The sequence below is a fragment of the Homalodisca vitripennis genome, chromosome 2, assembly GCF_021130785.1.
Source record: "Homalodisca vitripennis isolate AUS2020 chromosome 2, UT_GWSS_2.1, whole genome shotgun sequence".
Lineage (NCBI taxonomy): Eukaryota > Metazoa > Arthropoda > Insecta > Hemiptera > Cicadellidae > Homalodisca > Homalodisca vitripennis.
The window spans coordinates 159,425,727-159,452,372 of record NC_060208.1 but is presented as its reverse complement, the minus strand read 5'-3'; positions in this window follow the sequence as shown (position 1 = coordinate 159,452,372).

The window sequence follows — 26,646 nt, the reverse complement described above, 5'->3', positions numbered from 1 at the left end:
GCCTATGCGTTTTGTTACTTTCCCATAGTGTAAATATACTGTCCCACAATGTTAAGAAAACCAAATTCAATATTTTACATGTACCTATTGCCAATTTAGTTCCTTACGTCAAATCCAGAATATATTTGTTGGTTAGTTGAAGTAAGAAGTGTTGTTACTATTGTTATACATTTATTCTATAAAAATAAACAAATTTTAAATTGTGCTGAAACTAATTGAATACGTGGTCATGCTGTTATAATACAATGTTTAAAAATAACCGTTCATAACATTTAACAGGCTCTTTCAATTCATATTATACACTTCTAAAGAACAAGACGGGTCTTTTAGCTGATTTAGAGATTAGTGAGGCGTAGCTAGCCATGAGGAATTATCGAAAAAAAGGTAAGTCTATATTCCTTAACGGGTCAATAATTTTGTTTCATGTAAAATTTATTTACAATGATTGAATAGTTTATGCGAGAGAACAAATTTACTATCGCATTTATAAAATTAATAGAATAAATAAATAAATTTGTTTTATTAAAATCATGTTTATGCAGGAAATATTTTGCTTTGGATTATAAGATAGTACTTACTGACATATGTTGGAGGTGAAACTTATCTCTATAAGAAGTTTGATTTTTTTGTAACAACTCAAATGTAAAAATTCAAAAACATTTAAAAATTAATGAAATCTTAATTTGGAGTTGAGTATAGCATACTCGGACTTGTTCCTATACGACACGATTGTATCTCTACCGGTACTGGACTATATTTATTTGAAAATAAAGACTGAAAATATTAAGTGAACATTCTCAGTATGAATTCCGGACAGGTTTTGGATAAACTAGACACATTTTGTTTTTGCTACAGAACATATCCGAGCGTGCGTCAGGCGGAGAATGACGGTCGCATGAGATCACTGAGGCGGAAGATTTGTCATTTGTCTCACTGTGCACTTACTCACAAGCTGCCTGGATGGATCCGGTATTGTTTCCACCCCAAAGTTTTTACTTCTAGATGTAATCCAAGATTAAAACAAATTTGTACTGTAATTATGTAATGTGTCCTTTCTATGATTATATTTTAGAAATATAATCTCCTATAGTAATATTTCCTTTTAAATATAGACTTAGTTTTCTTACCAGTATCTACTATTAATTGGTTGTAAATTTTACAATACTATTGTTCTATGTATACAATATATCAGTTCAGTTATTATTTTGTATTGTTCAGTTTCCCCTGTCAACGTCATTGTTAAAAAAATGAGTAGGGGAACTGTTACAATTAAATAAAAATGATTTTAAACTAATAGAGTATTGCTGATTCTTATACTTAAATGAATGATGTTTCGTTGGCAAGTCATGTGGATCTTCTAGTCAGTTGATGGATTGTTTAATTTTCCAGGATATAATTATATTTATTAACTTAACTAACAAATCCAATACCACTTGGTAATACCCATTTGTATTTACTACGTATAAGAAGGCAATAGTTGTCCTTCCATGCGTGTAGCCTAAACATGACTAATTTGATAAAAGTAAATGTACATCATATGTTTTTTTATAATATATAGTAAAATAGTTTATCAGTTAAATTGACGTATAAATTGCATAAGAATTTGATTCAGTGATTCAGTCTCTTTTTAATAGTTTCCGTTTACTATATATATTTTACAGGTAACACAGTTAGTCAGGGAAAATAGTCGTATAGTAATTTTCCAAACTATCACCTAATTAATATTTATTGGCTCTACGTTATAGAAACATATCACTAAAGGAATTGAAAAAATGTATTTTTGTTGTTATCCGTCTGCACTATATCTCGAGAACGAATTGAGTTAAAGACTTTTGATAATTTTGTAAGATAATTTTGATAATTTGGAATTGAATTCCCTTCACCGAAATTTGCAAGAAATTTCATATCTACACAATAAAGACAAGGTCATGACAATTAATGTTCCTTATAAAAAATAATAACTTATTATGAGAACTAACCTCAAAATCGGATAATCGTATAAGAATAAAAAATATGGGTACCTTCAATTCTCACAACTACTAGTATTTCTGACCTGCACTGCTACTGCGTCAAAATTGTTGTTCTGATCGTCTGGAATTCAAACTAATATTCTCAACAAAAAAGAACAGCTTTAAAGGTTAAATATGTGTACGTCGGAAAACTTTGGGTACTAGGTAATTTTTATGTTTGGTCATTTTAAAGGAAATCGTCGAAACGAAATGTTTTAGACGCTAGAATCAGAAATACATTAGTTGTATTTATAGTAATATATTATATATATATATATATATATATATATATATATATATATATATATATTATTATTATATTATATTATATCTATTATATTATAATATATAATATATTAGTTGTAAAACACCTGTTAATAAAGACTACTTAGAAACATAGATTAAATTTGTTTAAAAATACCTACCAGAAATGAAACTGTAAATTATATTTCATATATCGATTTTAAAAAATTCAAAACAAAATAGACACGTTTGATTAGTAATATGCGAAACTCACTAATTCAGCTCTTGTGGTATACCATTATGACATGCAATATTGCAGTGTGTTTACTGTGTGAGTTGAACAGTTCTTACGTAATAATGTCCATATTTGGTAATATTAAAGTTGTAGCGCATACTCTAAAATAAAACATTTAATGTCGATTGGGATTTCTAACCATTGCATAAAATTACAACGTCTCATTTGTTGATAAAATATTTTATTAAAGAACAAAGAGTAATACAGTAACATTCACGTATTCTTATACATAAAAATATACCGTAAAATGTGTTGCTAAGGACTAATTTAGAAAATTGGTAGACAAATTCGGCTAATTCCTTTTGGAAAATATTCCTTCCAAATTTAGAAATGAAATATTCACTAATGTTATTTTTTATTGTCTCATTTCAATAGAGAAAGAGATTAGAAAAGTTACAAACTCGGATTTTACTCATTCCAAAAAACTATAATAATTTCATTTACTCTAACATAATATGTCCTGTTAAAAATGTAATACACAAGGTACGAGTACGTCACAACACGTGTCACGTAACGGGATTCGCAAATGTTACATGCTAATTGTTTATCTATAAACTTATTTAATACACAACATATTTTGAAGACAGAAACAGATCTTCAAAAATTCACAATAAATCGACACATAAACAATTCTCAGCCAAAATCAATTGTTAGACTTGCACCATTATAGAACACATTCTCGTATATGCAGGAATGAAATGTCCTCCAACATAAAAAGTCTATGGATGAAAACTTTCTCTGGATGTCCTGCTACATGATATAGTCACGTTTCTCTGCATTAGTTAGGGTTTACAACAAAGTTCAAATAATAAATTGTTCAGTTATGCTAGGGAGGGTAATACAGTGAAAGTTAATCTTGTCGCCGATTTTTTTATATTAAATTCTAACTTTATCATTTTTTCATTTGACTCTATTAATAAAAACTTAATCCGATAAAATCAGATATTATTGTATTATGCTGCTCAGTCAAATGCCATGGAGTGATATGCACTAACATTGAACGCAGTGTTACTTATAAAAACCAGAGCTCCATGGAAATGTTAAGTCTGTTGGACATTTCATTTCGCGAGACGTCATGTGAACAGACAGACATATAGAAATAAATTCTTCCAACCTCTTGAGTAACAGGATTCAACCAAGTGATAAGATGATAAAATCAATAATATATTTTAATAGAGACTATTAGTCATAATAAATAAATAAATACATTTAATATACAGGGTGTTCAAAAAGTCCCGGGTCGGTTAAATGTTTTTCAAAATATTTAAAACAGAGCTAAAAAACCTTACACAAAGTTACTGGACATAAAAATCTATTTTATCACATATTCAGTGATCCGCTACTTCATCAGGGGGGGTGGCCCGCTAGGAGTCAGAAGAAAATCTTAAATGTAAGCATAGGTTGATATGCATATCAAAGGTCTTTATTAGTATAGTACAGAGCCGCAAACACGACCTCAAACGGATAACCGAGTCAAAAATTACAGCCGTTCAAAGATGTGTATTTTTTTACATTAACCTAAGTTGCAAACTCTAGCCATCTTTGATCGGCTGTAATTTTTGACTCGGTTATCCGTTTGAGATCAGGTTTACGGCCCTGTACTCTACTAATAAATACCTTTTATTTGATATGCATATCAACCTATGCTTACATTTAAGATTTTATTCTGACTCCTAGCGGGCCGCCCCCCCTGAGGAAGTAGCGGATCACTGAATATGTGATAAAATAGATTTTTATGTCCAGTAACTTTGTGTAAGGTTTTTTAGCTCTATTTTAAATATTTTGAAAAATATTTAACCGACCCGGGACTTTTTGGACACCCTGTATATTATGCGCAAAAACACAGTTTTATAGTTTAGATCAAAACATTAGACATGATATGGCCTAATGGTACCTTGTTTTACATTTTTAAAGCTCATTTTAGATAAGAGTAAAGAGCGTTGGGTAAATTGTTCAAGTTATTGGAATAGGTAAAACTCTTCTTCGATTGCAGGAGACGGTCCCGAGTAGTTAGTATCACATATATATTTTTTCCCTTAGTACCATATGTTGTACCCAGGGGAAACTTTGCCTAAATTCGTCAGAGACTTACTTATTTTCACTACAAAGACTTCATTTGAAGCAGACGACTAAAACTATGCTAGATGAAATTTCGCTGGACTCTTCTATTGAAGTATTGTACAACTTCAAGCTCTAAATGTTATAAAATGTCAAAAAGCTTGTACTGTAATTTAAAGGCTGATGTAAAGCCCATCTGACAAAACTAGGTTTGACGGATCTGTAGTATATATGTTCTTGATCGGAAAATATAAAAATAAACTATGGAACAACACACTAACAACTAAGTAAATTATAACTTTACATTTTTTCCGAATTTTCTTGATCGTGACAACAAGGCACACTCAACCGGAAATATAATTCATCGAACCAGCCGTGGTCATAAACGTGTTACGCCTACTTAATTGCGTGCAAAGCAGCCGGCAACTGTTATCAGATGAAAAACCAACTTTAGAATAAAAAAGACTACAGTTAATTAACATTATTCTTGATCGTGGGATTAAGGCAAAATCAACCGGAAATATAATTCATCGAATCAGCCGTGGTCATAAACGTGTTACGCCTACTTAATTGCGTGCAAAGCAGCCGGTAACTGCTATCAGATGAAAAACCAACTTTAGAATAAAAAAAGACCACAGTTAATTAACATTATTCTTGATCGTGGGAAGAAGGTAACTTTAACATTGGCGTTTTATATTTAATTAACTCGATCCAGAAGTGCAGACAGAGGAGTTAAAACTACGAAACTGCGTACGAAGCCGCGGTTAACAACTAGTAATGATAATAGTTATGAATCAAGATCCAAATTTAACTGAATGTAAACAGCTGTTGAAAATATCAGCTAAGTTCACCAAAAAGTCGGAATATGTAAACGTTTAAATTTATAAATAATGAATACACTGTGGTTGATCGGTAGTGAAATGCAAATTGTAAAGAATAGTAAATATTATTGTACGAATGTTGCATTAGTTATTGCATGTTAGTAAAGTAATTTATTTTATATAATCAATATTTGAACATTCGAAATGTATATAATATAATCGCAAAAAATGCAATGTCACCACATCATTTACATAAGTATCTTTATTAGTTTTATTCTCACAGTGAAACTGTTTTAAGTACTTCGCATGTAAACTATTGTACCTCTATATGGTACATGGTTGTTTATTTATAATATTTTATTATTGATCGACACGGGGAATGGGTTGATAAAAAGACGAGGTATTTATGTATTTTAAAGTATAATATATTCCGTACGATTTTGTACAAGAACCAAGATAAATAATTTTTACTTGTTTATCTTATAAAGTTAGGTTATCGTGTGTAACTGCCTTTTTAATACACTGTTACCTCATTCCCAAGTTATTTTTCAGTGTTTTATTAATCAGCGCAAAATAGAAATAACAACGTTGTATAGTTGTGTTAATGAGTAACTAAGACAACACTATTAGTAGTGCAGAAGAAAACTGTGTTTTCTTATATATTAAACTTAGGGTTTTATGCTTTTTATTATTATAAAAAATGTAACTTATTAATAAATAAACACTAAACTTGGAAGCAAGTTATCGTTAAACATATACCAACGTAAATGTTCACAAGTATCATATTATTTCAATATTTTCGGGAAAGGCAAATGATAGACAGACATGCTCTCAAATTTATATATACGTTGTAAAATCAGCGGAATGAACAAATTGCTCTAATATAACCGGAGTCCTCCGCCATCGGGAAACACTTTGGCGCCCGTACATCACTGCTCGGGTAGATAAGGAACAGCGATTTTATGGTGCAAAGTGTTACTCTATTAAACACCCATTCATTGTCTGCCCCAAACACTTGCTATACATATATGATTTGGCACTGGATCAAACTGACTGTGCAACCCTCGACTATCTCATGAATTATTAAATTGTATAAACAAATTTCAAAATAGTGTAATTATTTTACTGCAGTAGAAAAACAGAGTTATTCACTTGCTTTATAAAAAGACATAAAAATAAGGAAAACAAAGAAAACATTGTACTAAGGAATGAATATTTGTTGCCCTTTCAGTTTTTTCCCTAGCTAATGGAGTATTCATAAATTATCAATGAAATGGAATTGAAATGGACATGATTCAGCTTTATCTCGTCATCTGACTTTTCTCTAAAAATAATATACCTTATAAAAAAATTTATAGTTAATTTTAGTGAATTTCTGTTTTACATTTCAAACAAGATAAACGTTCAGTTTAATAAAGTAGCAAAACAATTTCCAAATCATGCAGGGCGTCAGAGGTTAAACAGATCCAACGTGTCTTCAATTCTGTTTATTATTTCTTTTATATTTTGACTAATAAAATTCTTAGAATATGAAATTATACTTGTATAAATTATAATTTAGATATATATAATATATATATTATATATATATATATATATATATATATATGTATATTATCCGTTGCACTTTAACCACCGAGTAACGGATGAATTATGCATCCCATCAAACTTTGTTTCAGTTCAAAATTCATGATGAGTATTTACTGGCTGCATGCATTGAAACTTTCCAAACTCGTTAAAGAAGATTGCACCGGCAAGTCTTTTAACTATTTGGTATTTCAACTATTTATCTCTTATGACAAATATATTCTTTTGTTTACATTCATCCCATAGTCCTTCAATATCTTCCATCATCATCGATAGTGTTATATGTAAATACTGCTGATGATCAGTGTCTGTCACCAATATCATTCCGTTGGTTCTGGTGCCCTTTGTGTGGACACGGAGTCTATAAGAGGGTTTTAGATGATGGAAAGAAATAAATGTACATAAACTTAATGCGAGTCTCTTATGCGCGATCGGAAAGATAGACTGCTGTTCGTGACATTTAAAAGCACATGTTAAATGGGAGAGCAAACATTACACATAACTTTTCCTGAAAGACAGGCAGTCTTGATTATTATTTTATAAATTTAATATACATAATTTAAAATCGTATGTTTAGCAACATCAATAGTGACAGTAAAAAGATTCTTAAAATTTACATTTCTTAGAACTGAATAATATCTTTCATAGTATATCTTAATATCTATTTTTAAACAGGGGCTTGTTTATGGATATTTAGTTCATAGTCCGTCAAGATATCAAAAAGTTTTACTATACTAAATATCTTTTATAATACTAATATTGGGTAAACACACTTGTGCGTAATACTATTTTTTGTCAATTTAATACAAATATTACCTGCATATGTCGATAATAAAGTTTCTAATATAGGAGGGAGAGCTATATCTTCATATGTAAATTGAATCATCTAACCTTAGCCTATATACCAATCTCAGGCAGGAATAATTTGTTATAATTAATCGAATAGATAAGATTTGTACGTTTACTCAACTATTAAAAATATTAGGAACACTTGATTTAAATTCCATTTAAGGACATTTTCACGTGGTGTACAACTTTAACCTCGGTCGTATTCACTGAGCACAACAACAATGAAACAAAGAAGGAATACATGACAATGAAGCTGGAAAACAACAGACTGAGTTGTAGTAGCTCTAGTACTGTCTGCTGTTACAATCGTGCTGTTAACCAACTAAGAGAACGCAGTCTCAGTTTCCTTCCTTCTTGCTTCTGCAATTGTGCAATTGATATGAAAAAGGGGAAATGTCACAGTGAAGCAGTACAACAACAGACTGAGTTCCAGTAGTTCTTGTACTGCCAGCTGTTACACTCGTGCTCTTAGCTAACTATGAGAACGCAGTAATCATAAATGTCAGAAGACCTCTTTAGTCTCAGTTTCCTTCCTCCTTACCTCTTCAATTCTGCAGTTTTTATGAAGAAGGGAGGTATCACAATGAAACCGTACCACAACAGACTGAGTTGCAGTAGTTCTTGTACTACCAGCTGTTACACTCGTGCTCTTAGCTAACTAAGAGAACGTAGTAATCATAAACATCAAATAACCTCTTTAGTCTTAGTTTCCTTCCTTCTTACCTATTCAATTCTGCAATTGTTATATCCATCTAAGAGTACGTAGTAATTATAAATATCAGATGTTCTCTTTAGTCTCAGTTTCCTTCCTCCTTATCTCTTCAATTATGCAGTTATATGAAAAAGGTCAGATGTCACAATGAAGCAGTACAACAACAGACTGAGTTCCAGTAGCTCTTGTAATACCAGCTGTTACACTCGTGCTCTTAGCTAACTAAGAGAACGTAGTAATCATAAACGTCAGATAACCTCTTTAGTCTTAGTTTCTTTCCTTCTTACCTATTCAATTCTGCAATTGTTATATCCATCTAAGAGTACGTAGTAATTATAAATATCAGATTTTCTCTTTAGTCTCAGTTTCCTTCCTCCTTATCTCTTCAATTATGCAGTTATATGAAAAAGGTCAGATATCACAATGAAGCAGTACAACAACAGACTGAGTTCCAGTAGCTCTTGTACTACCAGCTGTTACACTCGTGCTCTTAGCTAACTAAGAGAACGTAGTAATCATAAACGTCAGATAACCTCTTTAGTCTTAGTTTTTCCTTCCTTCTTACCTATTCAATTCTGCAATTTTTATTAAGAAAGAAAAATATCACAATGAATCTGTACAACAACAGACTGAGCTATATTAGTTATTGAACTGACATCTTATAAACTTTTGTTGACTAACTTAAAGAACAAATTAAGTAAAAATGCCAGTTGATATTTTTAGTCTCATCTTCCTCCCTCCTCACCTCAGCAATTGTGTGAAAAATGGGGATATCGCAATTAATCTGTAAAACGACAGCTGAGCTGTAGAAGCTGGTGTACTAGATACATTTAGACAGTCACACATAGCCATTTTAAGGTATATACACCTTAATACTTTATTGTATCACAACCAGACGAAACCTTTATTGGTCGGAAGAGTATCTATATTGAATACCTGACCTTTACAACCAGCTACCAATACTATGCTATATGTTTGCTCTCAGTTTTCACCGAACTGTTTACAGGCATAAAACAGGCTTTAGCCTGTTATTTTATAGTAATGGCCGTTTGAGAAAACCGATCCATAGAAGTGAGCCGTGTACAATTATTCCCAAAATAAAAAAATCATTATTTATTCCCGAAATTAGCGACGGCTATTGGTAGAATGTTACATTTTTATTCATTAAAAATCATTATTTTACACAGCACTTACACAATTATTATTGCCTATAACAGTATTTTAAATCAGGAAGATCGACGTATTTTAACAGCCCATCATGAATAAATACCGTATTTTTTAAGAATTAAAGACCTGGCAATAAAAATATTCTTGGTAAAAATTATTTCTTTCACTGTGCGAAAGCTTTTGAACAATATTCGGAATCAAAATGCATAGGGAACGATTTATAAGACCCTGAATCATACCCAATAACGCTCGGAAGTAAATTTCAAATATGCAACGTTTTAATCAAATAGTAAGCAGAAGGAAGCCGCTAGGAACATAAACTTATAATTAGCCTAACTATAAAAAGACGTAATGTATTATTAGTGAGTTCATATTAATTTCATTATTAATGATAACAAAATTTATAAAACATTTGGATAACTGTACATCCTGTATTGTCGACATTTGACACCGGCGCGAGATCAGGACAATGCCGAACTGTGACCCAGAGTGATTTATGTGCAGGTAATCCTGCATCATGATGCTGATCCCTGACATATGCTGATCGACATTACGGGCTGATCAGATAATTAAACGTTGTATAAAATTACATAGCACTAAATCTATTCCTATCTGTGAACATTTATTGAATTGGTTAAATTATATAATAATTAATTGTTGTTTTATAGTTGTATGCAATAATAATGTATAAATAATAGTATTTGTATTACTATTTTTGAAATTTTAATTATAAGATAACTATCAATGTTTGAAGTAGATAATTTTAAATTGATTTAATACATAAAATTGTACAAAAATACATTTTATTTTACGCATTAAAGTTATTATTTATTTGTATAATCTGGAATGATTTATAACTTAGTTAAAACATAACGTTAACTTCGTACATCACATTCAGTAAACAGTATGTCATTGTATGAAATAGTGAAAGTGGCATATTACATAAATATTTTACAACTATCCATGTCAAAAAAGTTATTACATTTTTGCAATCGAGCTCGTAAAGTGGAGATTCTGTTTACTATTATATACCTTCAAATACTACATAAGAAACATCATTTGTTTGCAAAATACTCATCTTTTTTTAGGTAAAGCCTCCATTTAAAAATTTAGCTTTAGGTCATAAGGTACTAATACTTGCGCAGCTCTCAATAGTAAATGTAGAGGTTTTAATTACTTTTACCAACCGTAAAACATTTTAATTCGACTTATGATGCTTTATAATAAGTGATGCTTTCACAAATTTTTTTAACTACTTTTAGTAACTCTACGTAACAAATATATGGTACAATTAGTGATACATTTCTAAACCTAAATGCAATTCCATTATTTGTCATAGTCGTCACAAAACCAAACGCCAAATAACATAATTTCCATAATTACAACGCATATTAATTGCCCATGACTTAAATTCTATGGGGAAGTTTTTTATTTCCACTGACCTTGAACCTCATCATTCGAACACACACACACTCTGTCCCTACTTTCTTTGGGGCCAAAATTTCAAAATTAATTATAGGGTCCTATGTATATGTAACATATATATATTTATTTATAAAAGGAGCAAACTGCCAAAATATGGATAATTTCTTCAAACACTAATAATGCAAGTGTATACCACGTTTCATGAGAAGAAAAGACTAATCGTATGATTAAAAATATAAATAATCTAAATAACATTGGAAAATACTTACTAAGAAAAGACAATTGCCTTATTTAATATTATATGGATTATGATAGGGACAATAGCATACCGGTGTCATATTTATTAAGAAATTACTTATCTTTCAGAATGATAGATTACCTGTTTTTCGATCTATCGGAACACATGTTTATAATCACATAGCAGTCAGTTTAAAACATGGGTGATAATGCTTAAACACATGAAACCTAATATTTCACTAACAATCAAATAAAAATATTAGGATAAATTATTAAAAATAAGAAACTTTATATTTTAGCATAGAGAATAATATTATCACTATATTTTATATTCTTAACATTCCGTCAAGATTATTCGAACCATAAAATAATCCATCATTAATTTTAATATAGCAACTATTACAAAATTAATAATGGCTATACAAGTCAGACTAGCTTGATTCAATCTAAACATAACCAACCAGAAGTAATTAGGGAAGGATGGGAACTACTGATCAAATCCGATGAAGGTAAAGAGAAAGCACTCGGTTTTGTGATATTGAGGATACAACGCTGAGCTGACTCCGACCGCTACGTTACAGTAGAGGTCTATTCCAGCCTCTGTTATAATTATAGTCTCCAGAGTTACTGTCTCCTTTTAGTAGAAGTTAGTTTTACGATTGGTAACTATTCCATTACAGAAAAGATGCAACATGCATACTTATCATGAAAAAATTCACAAAAATCCTAAATGAAAAAATAAAATCAATCTAATAATTATTCTTAGAGCCATATAGTACAGTATATTACTCATTGTTTTTTAACTAAAATAATATGCCTGCAGCACCAACCATAGTCTTAAATTTATTATGTACAATGGCGCTTCTTTTATTAAAATAATTCTCGATACATGTCGATATCAAACTGACGTATGAATAACCGTGCGGTGCGATGCGGATATCAGAGAACGATTGTCCTGTGACAAATCAGTGAAGCGGATGATAAAGCATTTGTCTACACGTCATGAATGACGGTGAGTTGATCGTGTGAAGTGTTTTGTATGCAAATTTTTTATCGCATAAGATCCCACTTAAATGTTTATCTTTTTTGTACAAATAATAATTCACTCATCTTCATACAAGAAATTAAAGTTTTATAAACTTATTTTAAATATAATTTCTATACATGGAATTTTTAATCCAGATTTTTATAAATCTGGTTGGAAAATGCTAATTATTTTTACGAATAAAATTATTGGAAATATTGCAATAATGAGTGATGTGAACTGATTAAAAAAGGTTTAATCTCAGAACCGCAACGGTAAATATTATTTTACAAAAAAAAAATATTTTTTTAATGCAATTACCGATAAACTTCATTTAAGACCCGTTTAATTGATATAATTATGTAATATGAAATATACATTATGCAATATACATTTAGCATAACTGAAATCATCAAAATTATTTATTCGTTTAATATTTTTACATGCTTAAACATATTATAATTGTTCTATTTAATTACAAAAGTAATGCAAAATATAATATCTAACATAATGCAGCATTAAATACTGTTATATTTATAACATTTTTTACAGTAAAATATGCGTTCATATTTACTTTGTAGTTAAAAATGTATATAATATATTAAGTAATAAAAGTTTACACAAACATCCTTAGTAATTTAAATAGTGAATTTAAATACAATATTAGTTCCATATTTATTATTAAAATGAATAGATGTTATGTTTACAAATATGAATAAAAATTCTCAAAAAATTCAATAATTGAGATATTTCCTATACAAATTGTTATTATTTCGATATAACTTAGCGTTAGCGAATCCTTTACCTAACTCAAGAGGCCAGAAAAATGTTTTATATATATATATATATAAAACATATATATATATATATATATATATATATATATAAATTATGAAAAAAACTCATAATAAGCAATATGCGTAAAAGCGTGATACTCAAGGTAAAATACTTGAAGACTAAAATACCTATGAATATACCTGCACCAAATACTCATTGAATAAAACTTCTGCCGTCAGTAATATGTGCCAGGCATACAAAAAAAAGTTTGATTCCAGGACTAAGAAGATCATGGTCTTTAATGATTACAATTTTATGTAAAATGCTGAATGGTTCAAAACAAATAACAACATTGCAACAAAAACTAAAGAGCAACAAAACAAACACACACAAAAACAAAGAACATTTAACATTTAATACATTGAATACGATTCGTACAATAACATAGAACGAACCCTCCAGAGAGCAATTGGTTATGAATATAACAGCATAACAACACACTTACACGTATTAAATACATCATGTTTTAAAGTTGCATGGGAAGGCAATTCAATCACATATCATCCACTGAATTACAATGTGGCTAGGAGGAAAGTTTGTTGCTGAACTAGGCGCACAGTTGGTATTCGAGCAGCATAAACTGACCTGGAATAGCCTGCCTCTGGCGTAGATAAACTTTGCTCTTAGCGATTATACAGGGTGTCAATTAAGTCTGGAACCTCATTTTTAATTTTTGAACCACAATAGAAAGAAATACCAAAGTTCACACGTGCTTACTGGTGATAGTAACGTACACATCTGCCCAATTACCGACCGGATAATCCCTTTGGGGGACGGTCCACAAGGAGTCAGACAAAAGTCTTAAATAGCAGCATAGGTCAAGTTTGGTATCACATTAAAGGTCTTACTTAGCAGAGTACAATGCCGCAAACCGGACTTCAAAAGGTGGATTCATTCAGTAGTTATAGCTATTTGAATTTTAAAACAATTGAACAATGTAAATTATTAAGTATTACAAGTAAACACCAATTTTTAAGTACCTGTGATCAAAGTAAGTGTTCAAAATGTTCCCCTCCCATCATCTGACAATGTAGTAATCGAAGCCAGGAATCAATAATTATTACCAATAACAGAACTACTGTTAGAATGTGAAAGTGGCAGATAGAGTCATACACAGCATCCACTGAAACTTAAGTTTGGGCAGGTATTACAGGAAATCAAATTATGGGCCCATTATTTATCAATAGTAAATTAAATGGTGACTCGTATCTAGCAATGCTCCAAAATGAGACAATTCCTGCACTACAAGCTGCTCTTGGTCGTCAATTTCAAAGAATTTATTTCCAACAAGATGGCGCGCCACCACACTTTGCTCTCCTAGTTAGAGAATACTTGGATACAATATTCCTTCACAGATGGATTGGAAGACATGGTGCAGTAGAGTGGCCTGCTCGTTCCCCTGATTTATCTCCGCTGGATTTTTTTCTTTGGGGATACCTCAAAGATAAAGTTTATCGTACTAAGCCTCGAGATTTGGCGCACCTAAGAAATCTCATAGTCCAAGAAGCTCAAGATATTCCTCGTGACTCCCTTCAAAATGCAGTGGATGGCTTTTACAACCGCCTAGGACATTGCCAGACGATGGGAGGGGAACATTTTGAACACTTACTTTGATCACAGGTACTTAAAAATTGGTGTTTACTTGTAATACTTAATAATTTACATTGTTTAATTGTTTTAAAATTCAAATAGCTATAACTACTGAATGAATCCACCTTTTGAAGTCCGATTTGCGGCATTGTACTCTGCTAAGTAAGACCTTTAATTTGATACCAAACTTGACCTATGCTGCTATTTAAGAATTTTGTCTGACTGTCCCCAAAGGGATTATCCAGTCGGTAATTGGGCAGATGTATGCGTTACTATCACCAGTAAGCACGTGTGAACTTTGGTATTTTTTTATATTGTGATTTAAAAATTAAAAAAAACGTTCCAGACTTAATTGACACCCTGTATAATTCATTTAGTAAATAAACCAAGGAATGTAAGGTGAAACTCATAAACAATAAGTACAGCTATCGTATTGGCATAAAAATTATATTTTATTTTATATTATATATTATTTTATCACTTACTAGATATATACATTGGGCAGTATTTTTATATTTCAAAGCACTTTTAGGTTTTATTACAATATATTTCTGTATGAAAATTTATGTAGAATTAAAATTAAATAGCTGGCTTCAAAATCTTCCTCTTGATAATGAACATAGTACATCCGGGTCAGTTGAAAGAATATGGTAGATTTAGTGAAAGCTGAAATATTATTAGGGTTTATTTTAGAAATACTTGACTCCAACTAAACTTATAAATGTTTTTTTTCTAGGCTTATAAGTTACGGACTTTTTTAATTGATTTTTTTATTTGAACAAACTTGTGTACCGAGGTGCTCAACAGTGTTAGCCGAGATAATGATCGGGTTTGATAACCTTTTTAAAAAGTTTTTATATGTTTTAATTTATTCGCCAGATCTTGGCAGTAGAAAATGAATATGAAATTTTTATGGCATCAATATCTCAAAAACCAAGATTGAAACTCTTTGTAATAAAAACTACAAGAAATATTGTATGCATTCCAGAACACATTTTGAATGCTGTATGCACCCAAGGATAACAGACATTTGATTCCATATTGGGACAGACTGATGTATTAAACTGACTAGTAGTCGTAGCCGAGATATTTATAATACCTTTTTTGTGGAAAAAACATCGTATTTTTTGAGTTCTGGAGGTCATGTTGGGAAAGTTATTTAAGAAGTCTCTGTAAAAGATACGTGGAAAATTGCAATAAACTATTTTTTTTATAAATATACTATAATGGATCATGGAAAAATTAAAATGGAGGACATACTTGCCATATAACGTTTCCAAAGGTAATTTTAGTCTTATTACTAAAAGATTTTACTATGAGGAGGCAAAATTATCAGAACTTAACCTTTTTTATCTCTGGTAAAACAATAATAAATCTTTTCCACCCTGAGACAGTTTACCTTCTGTATGTCCAAATATGGTAATTTGGAAAGGATTAATAGAATTTTTGGAATATATATATATACTCAATCACTTAAAAAATATATATATATATATCCAAGGTCGTGACATCAGCCACCTACACTTCTTTGTGAAGGCGTACCGCCGCTCTGTGAACGAAACTATTAAGCAAAAACCGGCAAGCATCATGTTTGTTGAGAATTGCGATTGCCGCGCAATGTACAGATTGGCTGCAAATTAGGAGAGCATTTACAAAGGATTATATTACCAAGCTCCGGAAGCATGGATGAAACTCATGTAAAAGTGTATGCCAATAAGTGAGTGAGTGTATGAAAGACCGATACGACATTCGGGCTGATAAAGGAGGCTAGGAGCAAGGAGACCTTATTTATATAACCATCGAAGCCGCCGTGGATTTTATCCTAAACTACAAACATCTTGGGAGGGGCCGTTGGAGATGGTGAGAAGAATTAGTGACGTCATCTATCGGATTGGGAGCAATTGATTGTCTACTTTAAACGTAATACTTCATATAGGTGAGTTTAAATAAACACAATATTTCACTTAATCTCGAATTTTTAATCAATCCGATGGTACTCGTGAAGAGGAAAGGCTTAAATATGACTTATGTTTAACATTTAGAACTATTTTATCAATAAAAACACATATTTTTATTGAAAACTAAAATTATTTGTTTTTAGGCCTGTAAGTACAAAATTAAAAACGGAGTTTAAAAACAATACACGATGATCAATATCAATTACACTAAGTATTGGTATTACGTATATTAGGTATAAATGTCCAGGTTTACAACGGTTTGATTTAAAAACATATTTCTAACCAGAACGAGAGCAAATTGTCGTGTCTACAATTCTATTGTTAAAGAAAATTATAGAAACGAACGATTGTAATATGATAATTCACCTTTCAGTAGGAATAATATTTCTTTATGTAACTCATCCGTTGCTCTTTCACAGGCAAAAAGCGAATGAATTATGCATTCCATCAAACTTCGTTTGAACTCGAAATTCGTAAATGAATATTTAGCGGCCGAAGTGCAAGCACTTCAAGCACTTTCAAAAACCGTTATAGGAGATTGCAACGACTACAGAAGTCTTACATTTTGTAACTTCATTTTTAAACTTGCTCACCACATGTTTGTTTAATTTCCATGCTGGTTTAAAGTACCAAATATTTGCAGAAATACAGTTTGGATACAAATAATTTTTAATTAATTACATAATGAAAATTAAACTGTGATAAAACTAAAGCGAAAAACTAGTTCGGAAAGAATAACTAATGTAATAGTATTAATATAATAATCATTAATACGTTAAAAATTACAATACATTAAATGGTATTGTTAATTCCTCTACTTTTCAAAGTACTGTATTTATCTTTTTTTATGCTAAGCTTTCACTGAAAATATAACTCTTGACATATTTATCTGATATATTTAGATAAAACAAAAGCATTCTTTGAATAAGATATAGCCTATGTTATTGAATAAAATGGCAGTAGGAAAATATTGGAAACAGTCTTATATAAGCTAAGCTACTTAAAATTATTTTCAAATACATGGGATTTCGGATAAACAGAATCAAACCAATAACCCAAGATGATTTTTAAAAATTAAAATGAGCTATGCATTTATCTTCGCGAAATTTATGGTAACTAATTTATGTGAGAAGCACGCTAAGATAATTTGAATACTTTAAATAATTATGTTAATCATATTATAACATTTATAAATATATTAATTACCGTGGAAGATATTCAAATATACTGCTGCCATAATATTAACAATGCAGAAAATATTAAAATAAATAAAAGTATAGATACTTAAATTAATAAGTTAAATAAATTCTTTTGTTCACTTCAGTTTTACTGTCCAGGTGAACAAAGTTACGTGTTTAATTAATCAAACATGTCTAATAGCTTATTAAGACTCAGCTCATACTCTTCTACAACTAAGACATATATAAGGCAGATGTCACAATTAAGCTATGTAACTACACGTTGAGCTGTAACAGGTCTTGTTCTGCCAGATGTTACACTCATGCTGTTAGTTAACATTCACAAATTGATCAAACATGTCTGCCAACCTCTTAAGACTCAGCTCATACTCTTCAACAATTGAGACATAAATAAGACTGATGTCATTTGTAATCTGTGTAGCAACATGATGAGCTTTAATGGCACTTGTCCTGCCACCTGTTAAATTCGTGATGTTTGCTAACCTAATTGTTATTAATAAATAATACTATGATAAAAAGAAGAAAACAATTCCTAACTAACATTAAAACATCCGTATTATTATCTCATTAACTGATTAGGCCTACTGCGTGATTCAATATACTATAGAAAACGAATAAATTTATACTGTGATAAAGTGTTTTTTATTGCAAACTATTATCTTGTTAAATTGATAATGAAACCCTTTTTCATATTGTAATTAACAAGAAATACAAAAACTGAAAATAACGTTAAAACTATTTGTTCGGTTTTAGAAAAGAGTGTTGAATATAGATTAAAATGTTTGAAAAGTAAAAGCACTTCATATTTTATTCAATAAAACTAACTATTTACAATGCAGTCATCTGTTTTTAATTTTTATCCCTTTTTAAAATTAAGGTCCAGATCATGACACTTTCCTTGCACATCTCTCTAGAGTCAAAGTAACGATTGCATTTAGTTTTTACTAACCACGAAAGCATAAAAGTCAACTTTTTTATAATCTAGTTACAGATTCTGTAAATCTGTCACTGAATAATCAAACTCATTTAAAGCCTCAAAATGCATAATTCTAGTTCAAACTTTCACGATAGTACTATAATTATATATCTTGACTCTAGTTTTACTGTTTGAAGCCAGTGATTTCTGTTCTATTTTTGTAACGGAAGAACAAATGCCCTATAATGTAATAGGCTTTTTTCGATTCTCTCACTTTGTTACCATATTTTGATATCCATCTGCGCGCACAGAAACCCGATCTCTGTGATAACAAATTAGGTCCATGAATAACAGTAGTTCAAGACAATAAATTTAATAATGAGAGTATTCACCTACTAATTAGGTCGCACTGGACATAATGTTATCATCTTAAGGAAATTTATAATATAAATATTTGGAATTCATATTTACAACTTATATTTAAGTCCTGCCAATGTATAACGGGAATATTTTGTTAAGGAAAATTTTAAAATTGTCCTTAAATAGCCGTAATTTGCCTTATCAGACGGTTATAATAAGACAGGTACTATAATCTAATACGATTCCAACTCTATATCGAGGAGTAAATCTTGCTAATTGACCAAATCCACGTATTAATTTTCGATGTTGATATCAGCTTACTGCATTCATTTTGAAGTACACTTTGTTTGTTTTTGGATTTTAATGAAGTAATTAGCTGATTTGACGGCTCTTCTTACGACCTGAATGTTACCCGCACCTGGTAGGGTGGTGATCATATATATTTGAATGATCACAAACTCTTCATCATGTTTAAATTATTATTTTATGATGTCATGTTTCAAAAGAATGTTTATATGAAGAGAATATTGGACAAACTTCCTGGAATGCATTATAAATTTAGAAAAATATGTAATATTTATGTTTCTTAGTCCAAATTTACCTGACGCCAAAAAGCTGAGGTTCAACAAACAGGTTGAATCATTTGTTTACATTTGATGAGTAGTGTAATGAAGACAGCAAAAATGGTAATATCTAAAAATTACTCCATATTTTACGAATTTAAACAACTAATGCATTGCAAAACACTATTTTAAAGCTTTATAAATAGCTTAATGAACAAAGTCGTGAGATACAAATTCTAAAATTACGATAATAGTTAAAATGAAGCATGTAATCAGCAATCGGATGTGTCTTCGTATTTGTCATGTTAATTTTACATTTTCTACCAACATCGGAGATAAAAAGATCCCAGGATTGATTATATTATGTAGTCTGTCGATTCCGTCAACTAACAAATCCAAGGATATTTTGGGTTGTAGAGAGGCTAGTAGAGAGGTATAGGGATCGTAATTTTAATGATCTCAAATGGGGTATTACGAAAAATGGTTGGATTCTATAACTTTGACATTTTTACATTCGTGGAATGAGCACTAACGTACTTCAACAACACAGAAGAAAACAACAAAAACATAGAAGTGTGTTCCTAGAATACAGTTGAAACACAATAAGACTTCTATGACGTAAAACATTATAAATGAATTATTTGAAGTGTTCCCATTTTTTGTCATCAGGACAACAAAACAAACTAATCTGTACTATCGTAAAGTACAGATTACATGTAAATGTCAAACGTATACACATTTTATCCGAAGCAAGCTTCTCATATCTCATATATATTTGGTGCAAAATGTAAATTAACATGACAATACGAAGACCCACTTAGTTGCTGATTACATGCTACATTTGATCTATAGTAACTATAGAAATAGTTTTTTTTCAACATTTGTATACAAAGCCGTAAATAATGTAAATATATAAAAATGTGTATTTCAAAATAATAAAAATAAAAATTTACTTCTAAGAGATTTGCTAGCGTATTTTATTTTACGGTGCTAAGGATTTATTGAGGGATTGCGAATTTTATGCCACTTAGTTCAGGGTAGAATATGTAAAAATATCCATTACATTTTTAATAGGACGAAACTTATTTTAATGGGATCGTATATATTTTATTTACATATGATAATGAATTATTTTACTGTAACAAGCAAAAAATTGCAATATAATCGAAACTTTTATGTGAAACATGGCAGAAATCATAAATTTCGATGACTAATATATATATCCATATAGAAAATAAAAAAATTTAAAAATGAAGCTCTGAAATTTGGCATGATTTATTCTTGTCACATAGCCTTACGAATATTTATGAACAGCAGAGAGAAGGAACACCGAAATAAAAATGTATTGTTGCATGATAAATAAATATTTAGTAGAATTAAACTATGTAATTTGATAATGGTAATAAGGTCATGAAGTGAGAAAATCCAAAATATCCATTTTTAATATTGGGGATCAAGATAAAGCTTGGAGAGATGAAATTTTAGATTTTTTTCTATTTGTATACATTTATAAAATCGTGACCCTTGAAAGAAGCTACATCAAATATAAGTTAGAAGAGATAGTCTGAGACTATTTCTGGAGGTACAGAAAGAAAATTATAAACGTTTGTACAATATATTTTGATAATGTAATCAAACAGACTATTACTAAATTAAATTTTAGTTTTTCAGAAAGCTAAATAAACTTTAACTTAATTCAAGACTTCTGATTTTTATTTTACGTATTTGAAAAATACTGTATTACATTTTTATAACTCTAGTCAGAACACTAGACAGGAATAAGGATCATCCAGCGGGGGCAGAAGTTTATTGTCAAGAGCCACTGACTTCTATTTTTCCCACAACTACCAACGAACAGAAGCCCATTACTGTGATTGGCTCTCTGTTCTGTTCCGAGATCGTACCTTGTTACTTTTGTCTTTTTTCACTGTTTTTGTTCGAACAAACCATCTTATTACTGATTCAAGCAATTCGCATATTATTTTAAGCTTTAAAAAACCTTTTAATTTAATTAGTTTGGATTTCATAATAAAATATGTTATTTAGAATTTTTTATTAGACAATATTCAAAACAAGTACGGCAGAACTCAATACTTTAATATCTTACAAATATTCAAAATATATTCTTGCATAAAGATATAATTATAAAACAAATGCTTAACTTTAGCTCTAAAACAGCTTAAACTTATCATATAATAAATAATGAGAGTTTAAAATTAAGATACATGATTTAAATAAACAAAACTATTTATTTTTGGTTATTTTACAGCTTACTCAAAATATATACTTCCACATATTCTTACACAGTTTTAACCAATCTTAGTAACAATAATATATTTGATTATAAAGGCTGTGATAAGGCAGGTAGCCCATAATTAAAAAAAAACGTATCCATGCTTTTTCTGTCTCTAGGGTTTATAGATAATTATGCACTAAAAATGCAAAATTTAAAATTAAAATCGCCATTATTTTATTAAACGTCTACTTAATTCCTAGCATAAATATATTATTGTTTTGTTGTATTGTTTTCTATGTGAAACTCAAGAATATTTAAATCAAATATAATCACAGAAACAAATTATGTTTATGACTTACACACCCCAGTCATATGCGTATGACAAAATGAAAAACGGACTGCCTGTATGTGTCTCTCTAAAATGTAGTAATACATTTGTCGTCTAAGATGTTTCAAATTGAAAATTAAATCTTTTTAGCAGAAGTATAAGCTTATATCATTGGAAAAAATAAATGGATTAAATGCAATGAATTCTGAGCTCGAACAATATCTATAGATTTCCTGGTCATGTTATTCTACTATATTCTTTTGCATGTCGCTAGGTTCTTTCAAATAAATTTGGATATGGTTGCCTAGAATAATCTGCAGTTTAAGATCACAGGAATGAAAAAATCACTCTGAAACGACTGTTTCCCAGGACAAATGCATAACGGAAAATGGTTTTGTAAGAGTCAAGAGTTGTTTTGAAATAATAATAAATCAACAGTTCAGTACAGCAAGAACATATATTGGCTCTTGAGTCAGTCTTAAGGAATAATTGGACTCGATTGTTATAAACCTCTCAAGGCAGCATTCCACTGACAGTTTAACGGTTACAATACACACGCGCGCGCGCGCGCAACGTTGCCAATTGTACGGAGTATCTATACACCTCTCTACGTACTTCTTTCGATACCACTGCTCATGGGTCCTGGAACAATCTAGATAACGAGGACCATTAGTTAGATAACGATTTGTCTTAGTAAGTGTCTCTGAAATTATTCATAACTTTATAGGAGAAGCTGCAAAATATGCATCTCATACTGCCTTTCTACACCAGTATCAGAATCAATGTTTTTCTCTGCACAATTCTGCGCAAATATTTCCTGAAGGACTCCTTAGCACGTGGAAAGAAATGTTGGACTTTTTCTGTTACAAACAGGACTAGTATTTATCCACATATTCCCGATTTTCTGACTTAAAACCGAACCTGCCATATTTTAAGCACCTTGCTGACCCTCATTTACCAGAACGTTTAAGAAGCCATCTTAGATCAGCCATTTACAATAAAAAGCAAACATTGTCTAAAACATAGTCTATAAATCTTGAGATCCACCAGTTATTTTTAATTTTAATATCTAGTTGTTTCTATTTACAACGAAACTATTAATGTGTCATTCTGGACGAAGGGTCTATAATAAATAATACGCATAACATTATGAATTGCTTGAAGAAAACGTCCAGAGATCACCTCAATTTAACGATAAACTTGAAATATTTTAATGATTCTGGTAAAATTTTACTTTGTCACGTTCCTTCTAAGATATCCATAGAAACTCTAGCTGACACCAGTTTAACATATATTTAGTCTACTCATACTCGTTATTAGGTGAAAGGTCGTTATGATACGGTGAATCTACGACATATAGTCAGTGAAGGGATTGAAATTCCCTAAAATAACATTTTCAATGAATGTAACCTATTTATATTTACGCCTTAAATAGTGTAATTCCGAGCCAAAATAATATGCTTACCTTAAAAACTTATTATATTATATATACTTAAAAACATTATTACTGGCATTACCAAACATTAATTATACTTCAATATTATAACACTACATAATATATTTGTGTGTATATATTTTATGGTCATTTGGGAAACAAAGATGAGGAAAAATTACATTGTATTTAGTATTACAACGAATTCCACGTTTCATCCAGAGTGGCATGTTATTTTAGATGGGTAGGAAAGTTTATCGATATAAGTTGAGGATGAGTAACGATTACTATCCCAACCATGTAAAATTGGATAAAAGTAGATGATAGCTCTATACCAGCCTCTTGTACAGAGATAGAACAGGGTAGATCAGGGGAAAAAGTGTTCCCTCAAGATGATATCAAATTTAAGAGAACCTCGACTACTCTAACAAACCATCTTTCGAAATTAATTAGGTCTATCGACCAGCACTTTTAACTTCAATATCTCGATAATTTTTAGTGATGTACCCAGATTTATAAGAGCCGTCAGTTTTGTTACGCCCAGCATAAGTTCTACTGCAGATATCTACCCTGACGTGACATAGTATACTGACGCAACGTTTTATATTTGGTATCTCTGATGGCGTATTTATAAATCAAAATAAATATTTATCGTTACATGTCGGTGTCAACCTATCGTATGCAAGAAATGCAGATGACAGAGAACGATTGTCCTGTAACAGATCAGTGAAGCGGATAATAATGGCATTAGTCTACATGTCATGAATGAGAGTGGATTTTTCGTGAAGATTGTTTCCTTAGTATTTATTGTAGTTTTAGAAATTTTTAATGTTCATTATTTTATCAGCTGCCAAAAACAAAAACAAATTTTATGGAGTCTAGGACATTTTAAATAAAAATAAAAACAATAATTAAATAACATTACTATTGCTACCAAACGCATATTTTCATAGGACTATGCAAATTTTAAAACATTTAAATTTGAATTATGGTATCATCATTATTATTATTATGAATAAATATATACAGTAAAGCAATAATAATATATTTTGTAACATTTGCAGTTTCAGTTCCATAACATACATTTCATTATCAATTTCAGTTTGACTTAGCTTTCACAAAACAAAATAAAATACTATGACAAGCATAAAGTTTATAACGATATGAGTAATGGTTTGTAAGAATGGGGTTTTATAAATTTGTAACTACGAGTATTAAGATAGAAGAAACTGTGTTATATTTTACCTTAGTTATTGTTATTAAGTCTGTAAGCCGCTGATGTTTTTTTCAATATGAAAGAATTTTTCAGTAGCAGAGTATTTTTAAGCGGTACTTCAAATAAAACTAAGCATAACCTAAGTATGTTAAAATACACCACATTATAAATTTTATTAGATAATTTATTATAAAAATTAATTGGTTGTTGTTGTACGGAAAAATTACCTGCAGAAATGGTAGTATCAAATAACCTACATTTGATAATCCAGTTTAATCTAGCCTGTGTTATCTCCCTTTGAAACTCTGCGTTATCTAACCATTTAGTGAAAATTCACTGTCTCTCTCCTCCTACTAAACATATGTTTATTCCGTTTAGTATAAGTAAAGGGATCCCTAAAATAAATAAGAAAAGGACTTAGTTAGGTGATGTTTAAAAAAGAGAGAGGGTAGAGTTAATTCAGACATTCTAAGATAAATATTTACATTTTAAGTACATAAAAGGTGCTTTCTGCAAATAATTATTGGATAACGTACTTGTATTATGCCTACATAATATTCAATACGCTATGTTCGTTTATGTAAGTATGTAGCGACATGTGTGTGAATAATGGTAAGCGTTAGGCCTATATAGCAATTTCCACTTAAATACCGATTCTGAACGTTATAGTAAAAATATGAGCATTCTATGTTAACCTAAAAAGATGCGTATACAATAGTTTTACATGATATACTAATTATTACTTTAAAGGTTTCGGTTACTTTGGTTCATTCTGAGGAAAGTATAGGCTGAACTGAAACATAGAAGGTGTTCATGATATCAACAAGTACAAGAAAATATTTACGAGGAAAACAAGTTTCGAAATAATAATCGATGAAAGACCGACAGAGTTTCCTTGCAGTCTTCTTTAACGAGTTTCGAAAGTTTCAATGCTTGAACTTAGGCTAGTAAATATTCATGACAAATTTTGATAGCAAAGTTTGATGAAATGTATAATTCATCGGTATTTGGCAAAAGAAAGCAACAGATCAGTTACAAAAAGGGAACTTAGAGTTTTCTCTTACGTGTGTAGAAAAATTTACACTGCATTTTTATAATTTATTTTGACCTGTTTGTTTATAAGAAATATGATTTAAAATAATACTATGTTTATAAGTTGTAAGTTCATTCTTACTAATGGGTAAACTAATTTCTAACAAATTAAAAGCATGTAAAAAATGTAGAACCATACTTTTTGTATGTGGATGTTTATTTTTTTATATAAACCGAAATATTTTTCTTATTGATTTACATGTGATAAACAATGTTATTCCAATGTTTCATTATTTGTAGTGGGTGCTCTTGCTGATCCATTGGATTACTATAGTTTTGTGCTCTACCCAGTGTAAGTTCAACTGAAAAGTATAAACCAGCCAGAAGTTGTCAAATTATTCGTTTCAATTTTATCACATGCGAGTTTTGATGATTGATAGGGTACAGTAAATTTATTATTGAAATTGCAATGATTCACAGATAAAAAAGCAAATATTATAACTATATACATGTAAAATAAATTATTGATGTTTAGAAATTAGTTCATAATAG